The sequence below is a fragment of the Drosophila willistoni genome (assembly GCF_018902025.1).
Source record: "Drosophila willistoni isolate 14030-0811.24 chromosome XL unlocalized genomic scaffold, UCI_dwil_1.1 Seg141, whole genome shotgun sequence".
Taxonomy (NCBI): Eukaryota; Metazoa; Arthropoda; class Insecta; order Diptera; family Drosophilidae; genus Drosophila; species Drosophila willistoni.
Window position 1 is genome coordinate 3855145 of NW_025814052.1, and position 10110 is coordinate 3865254.

The following is a 10110-nucleotide window of genomic DNA, read 5'->3' on the forward strand; positions in this document are numbered from 1 at the left end:
GCAAACAATACATCAACGCGAGACGCGACGAATGGTGACACTTTTTCAATGCACACACACACACACACGATCAAATGATAGAAGGGAATATGGATATGGAGGCAGCAGGCAGAAGGGGCCGATTAGAAGCGGGTGAATTTTACGGGTCACATTTTACACACACACACACTCACACACTCACACATCGAATCAGCAGCAGCAACTAACGGAAGCAATAAACCTGATTTACTTTGTACATATAATTTCTTTGTGTTGGCACATTATATCGACCTCGGTCCCTTTCTTCATCACCACACCTCTTCTCGCGTCTCCTCTCCTGATAATAGAAGTAGCAACAACATCGTCCTGCTGCTGCATCCTTGTGCTGAGCCCATTCTCACATGTTTTCACAACACTGTGCATTTCCATTTTTGTAATATTTCTTTTCTATTTCGATTACCGCCTGCTGCATCGTCTCCTGCTCCCTCCTTTTCTATCCCTCTCCCTGTTCACCCCTTCTACTTTTCTCAACGTCAATGTCCACATTCGCGTCCTCCACCAATTCGTTCAACATCCCCATATCCCCACAGATATTCCCCCCTAACCATCGATGTTTCATGTCCATGTCGAGGCTTCAGGTTCGAGTTCGAGCAAAAATGTTTCCTTAATCCAAAAGAGCTTCTCATTCTCATGTTTTGAATGCCTTCTCTGCAGTTGTATGTGTGTGTGTGTGTGTGTGTGTCTCATGTTGTAAAAAGTTTTATTTGTCGCTGATTTGAGTATCGAGGCCAGCGCCTATGTGTATGCTATGTTATTTTTGTTGCCTCTATTCTGCTTCCTTTAGCTTTTGTTTTGTTTATTTCAATTCAAAGCACAAAACAAAAATGCAAAGTAATGCAATTTATCTGAAAACTATGCTGATGCTGTTCCCATATAGCTATTGCCGTCCCTTGACTGCCTCCTAACTCCCCCCCACCCAAAGCTTTTTCTTGCAACAACAACAACAACAACAACAACAACAACAAAGAAATAGAAACAGGAAACAACAAAAAGAAAACAGAAAATGCCAACGACCCGTACGACAAGCAAACACACACAAAGTGTCACACACACACACACACACACACACACACATAGAAAACAAAGCAACAATTTTTAAATGTTTCATGTCGTTACAATTTTAATTCAATTTTGACGTCAAGTGTTGACAACGACATGACAAAAATTGGTTAATTAGATTTCAGTTAACCTGATAATAATTCTCAAAAACCGATTTATCGACTATCCTTTGGTTATAGAAAGTATACAACTGGAACTCTTAGACCTGGCATATCAGATGACATATTCTGAGGATTAACTTCCTCTTCCAAGCCTTTAAAGTTTAAGTACTTAAATTAAGTGTTTAAATTAGGGTTAGACTAACATAATAATTGGTAGTGATCATATCCATGTCGAGGCTTCAGTCCATTTAACCATCTGTCGGTCTATCTGTTTCTCTCAGTTTTGGGGCTTTGATTTGATTTCCAAATAAAAGAATAGGCTATTTCTTCTTGGGTCTAGCGAAATTTCAAATGCAGCCCTGTTCCATTAGCCAAAAAGCAGGCCAAAAACAAACATACATACGTATGCATAATGTATATGTATTTGTGTATTTAGTTGGCAATGCCTCTTAATACAGCAGCTTTTCTTTTTTTCTGTACTTTTCTCATTCATCCAATTGGTCTGATTAGAATCGAGCTTAAGTATAGTCCCTTGCAAATACAGAGTAATACAGACGGGCTGTGGGCAAAGGTGGGGGGGAGGGGGAGGTGCACATGTACATAAACAACATTTTTGGCCATTACGAATTTACAGTTGCTCGCTTGCCTTTACCTAAATATAATTTGCTGTAAGAACCATAATATGATACGCATGTCCGATCTAGCTAATCCCACAAAATCTTCGTACATACATATGTATGTATGTATGTACATACATATATATGTACATATATTCTACAGAATAAGAAAAACGATAACGAACGAAAAAAACAACCCGAAAAAATGTTGTTGTGACAAGTTTTATTTACACTTAACGCAGCTTAACAGCTCCTATCGAAAACAAATTCTATACATTGGGTAAGAGCAACGACTTTTTAATACCCTGCTAAGTTGGTAGAAACCTTTCCTTTATTTGACGAATGAGCGAAACAGCAATTACAATTACTAGATGAAAGATAGAGTAAGTTATATTTAAAGTTAAATATAATACTTTAGACCAAACTTTTTGCTACTAGGAGTAAGATATACTTTGGCCTAAACATATTGTTAAAACTGAAAATTAATGAGATATATGTACCTAGGACTAATTAAATTGTAACGGAATAGTGTATTGCCAAAGTATTAGCCTTAATAGACTCGTTCAGATCATACTGAATGCAGGGTATTACCAGAAGCGAAACTTTATAGATGGAGGCACATACACACATATTCATGTACATTTCTGTGTGTGAATTTCATGTACTTGTATGTGCGTGTGTTAAGGAGATATGGGACAAAAAAGGTTCTGGAAAACAAAAAGGTTGCCCCATTGTGGCCATTTTTTTTTTCTTCCTTTGTCTCAATGGGACGCTGAAACGTAATCAGAATTGCCCGTAATCGGGCTCTACGCATAATTTTTTACAAGATCGAATTTTTGTCACATTTTGGGCTTTCTGGTGTTACAGTTAGTTTGTTTTGTCTTTTTTTTTTTTTGGGCATAGAGGTGTTAGTGGGTGGTGGGAAGGGGGGGCGGAAGGAGAAAGAGGTGCTGGCTTATGAAAAATCTTGTGCATTGACCTTTTTCCATGCGAATGCCAGCCGGGTTAACTGTAAAGGGACTTAGTCATACAACAACCTCTCTCTCTCTCTCGCTCTCTCTTTCACTCTTTGTCTCTCTCTCACTCTTTACCCCATTTGTATATATTTTTGTGAAATGCTTGCAGTCGATTTGGTGCCTAAATAAATATGGGACCAAAAACAAAACTCGTTTTGCTGGGCTGTAAAATGTCAAGGACGTTCAAATTTACGTTTTGAGGTTGACATTATGCTTCGTTTGGCATGCGGCTAAGATACATTTGTATCTATATATGCATATATACATATACATACATACATACATATGCGTTTGTCTATACAGAGTTGTATTTTGTTCTACTTACACATTTTGCACATTTATTTCATCTATATGTATGTATGTATATATATTTTGTGCAACTGAAATTTGTAAAGCAATCAAGGTAATTGCCCAAGATTTCTCTTCAAGTTTAACGAACTGTAGTATACACTTTTTGCAGTCACTGTTTCATATACAAATAGCAAATTTCGACAATTCGATTAAATATAAATAATATTGAATTGTAAAGCAATTTTTTAAACGATAAGGCTTGTTAGATTAAAGACGAAACGTGATATCAAAACTTTCATCAAAAAGATAAAGCCAATTTAACTCTTAATTTAACAGAAAGCATAATAACTTTGGCTATTTCAATAAATTGATGAAAATTTTTGATTAAAATTGGTTAATAAAAAAACAAAAAAAAAAAAAAACCATGATTTATGTATATTGTTTGTGTGGATATAACGGTAAAGTGCGCTTAAATTTCAATTATATTGTGAATGTAAGCATTTGCTTTAATAGAAAGTCATTCGATTCCAATGTAGTAGGCCCTTTGGATGCATAAGTACATAGGTGTCCCCATTATCCAGCTCGGCATTCTGTAGTTGCCTTGGTCTTTCGGGCTAAGTGAATTCATGCATAATTAAGTGGATTGTATGTTGCCTTTTAGACACCGGCAACAGCAACGGCAACGGCAACGGCAATGGCAACGTCAACGGTAGCGATCTTTTGCTACTCATCTCAGACTACTCGCAATTAACTTTGCCAATGGGTAGGCAGACCTTCGTGCAATTAAATAAACGGAGAACGGAGGACATGGAATGTGAGATTGCTCCCCAAAGAATAAACACAAGCACACACACACACACACACACACACTGGAACATGGTAGGAGAAAAAAAGAGCAAGAGAAAGTCAAAATAAAAATACGAAATTGTGAGTGTGGAAACAAGCCCACAAAAAAAAAGAAGTAAAGAACACAAAGCATACCGAGAACACACGGCGTATGAGTAACTAACAATTACGCATATCTTTCGGCCTGCGTACACAGTGTTGTCCCTCTCAATTATTAAAGCGGCATTCGGCTTCAAAATTTTACAAACTGCAAAAGCCAGCAAATTAGGAAACCTGAAATGGTCTCACACAGACCAGAGATACAGAAAGAGAGAGAGAGAGAGAGAGAGAGAGATAGAACGAGAGATAGAGAAAGAGGGAGAAGCTTAGATATAGTAGGCAAAGGCAATTTAGTTGATGGGCAAGGATATTCGTATGCCTACACACAACTTCTATGTATCACAATCTTCAAACCAATGCAACTGCCAAAGAGAGTGAGAGAGATAGAGAGAGATGGAGACAGAAATATTTCTACAAAATGACACAATTGGATTTTGCATTTTGCCAGAAATTGGCAAAGGGTTACAGCCCTTTTCCTTTTTTGATTCGACTTTTTTGGCCATTTTTCATGATTTTTACTTTGTTAACTTTCATCTAATAGAGATTATTAAGTCTGAATTCGTCTTACATGTTTTCATGTGAAGCATTCAACAGTCAGTTTTGCCAGCAATTTTTTAACTCGATGTTTTGCCCTTCTCGCATTTTGCATTTCTTTAACTTAACTGGCCCAGAGCCTTGTACTTTTACCTGCTTCTTATGATTATTACTTGGCGCCTTTTAGCGCTGTAAATTATGTTTATATTGTTGGAACGTGTGTAAAAAGGTTGGTTTTGCCCAAAAACAAAAAGGACCTGAAGTGCCTTTGGACGACGACGACGACGATGGCGATAGCGGAAGGTAAACGAAGGAACTGGCAAACTCCTGCAAACGAAAGAAGCGACAGCATAAACTTTGCTGATTATGTAGGATACCTGGCAACAAGCAGCACCCAAGCACCCAGACACCCAGAAACCCGGCAACCAGGCACTAAGGTAGTCTAGCACTTTGGTATGTAGGTGTCACGGTGTTGGCAGAGATGAAGCTGATAGAGCTCGGAATCAGCTCGAAGTACCCAAGAGAAGCACTAGGTCAGGCGATGGAATCGTTTTCGTAGCACGCATTGCGGCGGCGGGCAACCGCGAATTTTCTTCTATTCTCCCTTTTCATTTTGCTTCAATTCACCACCCTTCTCTTCTCGTGTCTTGTCTTGTCTTGTGTTGTCGTTGGTCTGGCTAACAACAAAACAAAACGAAAACAGAATAAAAAAAAATAAAAAAGAAAACGAAAACGAAAAACCGAAGCAAGAACTGTTGAAACTTTAATGAATTCTCGCGCGCGCGCCCCGCTTTGGGGCACACACTTTTCGGTAAGTAATTTATGTTGTTGCGTTTTGTATATACAATTTGTTGTTTGGATATCCAAATGGTTGCTATTTTTTAATTAAATTATCCCCTTAGAGGTGGTGAAGGAGTGCAACTTGGGTGAAAGCAATAGCAAGTGAAACTTGGAAGACTAATTTAAATGGAATTCGGGTTTGTTGCCTTTTTAAAGTTGATGAAAGCAAAAGTCTTCAATTTTTTTTTTTTTGAATGGCATTTGTTGGGCATTTAGTGTTTAGCAATATGCTACCACACTATTTTTTTTTTACACCAACACCAACACAACCACTCACACACACAAACAACCTACACTTTAATCGCTCTATAATGGAGAGAACAACCGGGGGAACGACAAAAAATTACGGAATGTGCCGTCAAGAGGTTATGACGTCTGTCTCTCAGTTTGCCGCCATATGTCGCCCATTTGAGCTCACTACCACACATCATCATCAATACCAACATCATCATATATATATATATATATACTATATATATAAATGTACAAAATGGGAAAAATGGCACATTTATTAAAAGTCAAGTGGGCCGAGTTTGCCCAGAATTAAGCCAGAGTGGGTAGGCATGACGCAAAAAAAAGAACCCGAATTGGAGTTGAAGATGTACGCACTTGTCGTAAAGCACACGCTACACTGGACTTAAGCCTCCTCCTTGGTTTTTCTGTCTTCACTTTTTTTTTTTTTTTTTTGGCTTGCTAGGATTGACGCAGTGTGAAAGCACAACGGAAAGTGAAATCAAAACAAGTATAAGGCGGCTCGGTTCGGCGGAGGGTTGGTTAAAGAAAACAAAAATTGGGGCCAAGTCGAATTTGATGGACCCTGAGAGTATGAAGACAAAAAAGGCCAACGTTTGCAATTTTTGTCTAATCAGCTTTGCGAAAGGTATCAGGCTGGCCGACAGATTCACTTATGAGGGACTTTTTAAAAATAATTATGTCAAGTTTGCAAGTCTTCGTTTTTGCCCTCTGTTCTTCTTTTTTTTTTTAACTCATCGGTGTGATAACCCACAGAAAGCAGTTGAAAGAAAGTTTTAAGTGAATCAATTAATGCAAAAGGTTGCCAAAATGTTTCAAGGGAAACAATCAGTTGCTAAGTAAAACTTTCAGATTTGAGTTCCTTAACGGTTAAACAAAAACCTATAATTACCCGACCTAAACGAATGGGTCAACCCATAAATATATATGCTAAACGATAATAGTTCAACCAATAGACGAACAAATTTAATGTATATATGTCTTCGATCTCTTAATTGAAATAATTTTTAATTAAATTTATGTGATTTCATTCAAGAACCCTTATGAAAACAATTATCCTTTACTGTTGGCACTAACCGAAAATAAAAAAATTTTTCTTGTTGTTCGATTGAACGGGTTTCAAAGAAATAAGCCATGATTTTCATATACATAACTTATAATTAATTTATAAATAATTTCAAAAAGCCAAAGTGCTCTCCCCTCTCTCTCTCTGTCTGTCTCATGGTTTTTGGGTTTTCCTTTTTTTTTGTGCTTTATCTTTTGCATAACAAAGTGATGATGCCCAACTCTCGATTTTGGTTTATTTTCTTTCCCTTTTATTTTTTGTTTTTTTTTTTTTGCTGGTTTCTTTCTTGCCCAAAGAGTATAATAAAACCCGTGAAAATGTCAACGTGTCAAAATATGCCAGCAGCTTCCTTCCATTTTGCTTTTGCGGAGTGAAACACAAAAAATACTTTAATACACACACACACACACACATACACGCATATGCACACAAATACACATAGAGAGTGTGCGAGTAAAACGGAAGCGGAAATGCTGCGAATTGAGAAAGGCTTCGCACTTTGCGTGTGTGTACGCGTGTGTGTTTGTATGTGTGTGTGTGATATTGCTCCTAGCTGGGGCCATCCTAAATAAACAATTTAACAACTTGAAAATTCCATTTATTAACCTTTTTCCGCATAATAAAATTTCCAAACCCACACACGAACATCGCGAGAAATTGAAACGGGGGCCAAAGAGGTAGCCAAAATGATGGCAACGTCTGTAGAAGACCAGGATGAGGGGTGGGTGGTGGAGAGGAGACGGGGTAAAGCAACTTGGTGGAGCGAAGTGGATTAATAACAAAGTCAACAAGGATAACACGCTTTAATTATGTATGTACAGGCGTTAAGTTAGTGGCAGGGGAAGGCGGGACTTGAAAACAGGACCATCATGTCCATGGATGGACGTAAATGGTGACCAAACATTGACAGCAACCGACAAACCAACAAAGCCAACAAAGAGCCAACAGCCAACAGCCAAAAAGACCAACCAGGCCAATTAAATGTAAGCGAAACCAAAAACTGTAACAGCAAAAGCCCCAAAAATCGCGTTATCCCTCACCATCTTCAACATTTAAAGGATGCGGGCGCGCCTGTCTGTGGTCTAGAGGCGGACAATTTCCATAAATTAATTTTATTTACCATTGCATCACTTCTAATTTAGAACACTTGGATATTTGAACAAGGACTTTACTATTGCTAATGGCCATAACATGTACATATCTAATTAGTGCAAACACGGGACACAAGTCTTTTGTTTCCAGAGAACAAAACTTTCGAAAAATAAATTAGTCCAGGTCAATAACTAATAGAATTAACGTCACAAATTGATATAAGTAACTTGAGCTTTAGAGTACATATCAAGTTATCGTCTAGATATCAACTAGACAACAAAAAAGTAAATATTTTTGATAATTGCTTTCAAGTGGAACACCAAATAAACGAGTTAAAAACAGAAATTTTGCCTTGATTAACAGATTAGACAGAAAGCTGCCTTTAAATATTTAAGGACATATGTACATATTTCAAAATTCCATACAAATTTCAGACATTGGTTTTAAGACTTTGAAATACATATACCTATGTATGTATCATATTTTCTTAATACAGGGTATACACTACTTCGATGCGATAAATGGCACATTTCAATATTTTACTTAGCCACAAATGTTTGTAGATAATTCGAACAAAGATAATTGTTGTTAACACAAAATGTGCAAATGAAGAAAAAGGGCAACAAAAGTTTTCATTTGGCTGATTTTCAATGAATTAATTAATTTACAACTGAACACTACTAAGGCGTAAATCCTTTCTTTGAATTCCGATTCATGTAGTTGAAAGCTAATTGTAAGTACGCATGCTTAACACACAATACAATGACAAGGCATTCAACAAGAGTTTCCAAATACTTTTTTTTTTTTTTGTTTTCTTTGTCCTTATATTTGCCATATTAGTTTTTGCAGTCACACTGGTCACACAATAATAAAGATATTGATTGGAAAATTATGCCTCTATTCCTCTTTGATGCTGATATAATTGGAGAGTGGCATAAAAGTTAATGCTGAACGGATCTAGATATAAATTTACTCCCTAAAGTAGGCAATACACTATGGAAGCAGATAAGATAACTCGTGTACTGATTTTTGCATTTTTTGGGCACTTTCAAAATTCTTAAAAGTAAGTTTCAAGTTAATGATTTGAAAAATATTCACAAAAAATAGAGAAACGTAGTTTTTAGAGATATCAATATAAATAAATAATTTAAATTTGTTGAAATTAGCGAAATCAAAATTTAAAAACGTTTTTTTAATTCCAATTTGTTAAACTATTTAATTAAAAAACTGTAGAAAAGTATCTAAAAAGAACTTTGAATTAGAGCGGTATCAAAAAGTATATTTAAACAAAAAAATTATGATTACTTAACCACCACTATTTAATTGTTGAAACAATATAAAAACATATTCCGTGAGTTTCTTGAAAAACTAAAATCAAAACAAAAACTGACTTTCCGTTGTGAATTCAAAAAAAAACAGAAAACTAATTTCATGTTCATATGTATATAAATATTTTTTTAATTTTTCTTTTGGAGACTGAAATTTGTAACACATTTGATCAACATTTAAATATCTAAACCATTTTTAAATCCAAACCTAACAATTTAAAGTAAAACAAATCTATTCGTCAGCCCAACACGAAGAAAAAAAACAAATCTCAAGAAAAAACTGTGATAATTCAAACTTGTGACAGTGAAAATATAATTACTATAGATCACTTTCAAGCACAATTTTTTGATGCACTTTTTATGCAAAATCACATTTACTTACCCTATTCAAAACAATTAGTTAAAATTGCAATTTCGTTTTTTGCTTCGGGCTCATTTGATTTATTCATTTATAAAAATTTTACGTTTGGTGTTAATTGCCGTTTCTAGTTTATTTTATTAACTGTAAAGAATTGATTCGGTTTTGAAATATTAATGAATTTAATTTTATTTCGATTATTTTTATTAATTCTTTTTATGTGTGCCGGCAAATGTTTTCAACATTTTCTAGGCAGCTTTCAGCTGTCCCATACACTTACTACAAAATACACCAAAAAAATTAATTGTTGTGGTTTTTTTTAATGCTGTAGTTGTTGCTGGTTTGTAATAATATTATTATTATTATATATATATTTATTTATTTTTTTTTTGTGTGGCTTGATGATTGTTGACGCGAAATTTTTAGCCGCAACCCGTTTATATGTTTATTTTTTTTTGTTCTTTTTGTTTTTTTGTTTTATTAATTTAACTGTCTTTGGTTCGGATGATGAAGATGATGTTCCTGCTGCTGATGCTGCTGTTTCCTTCTGCTAAAGAAACAGAAATAAACGA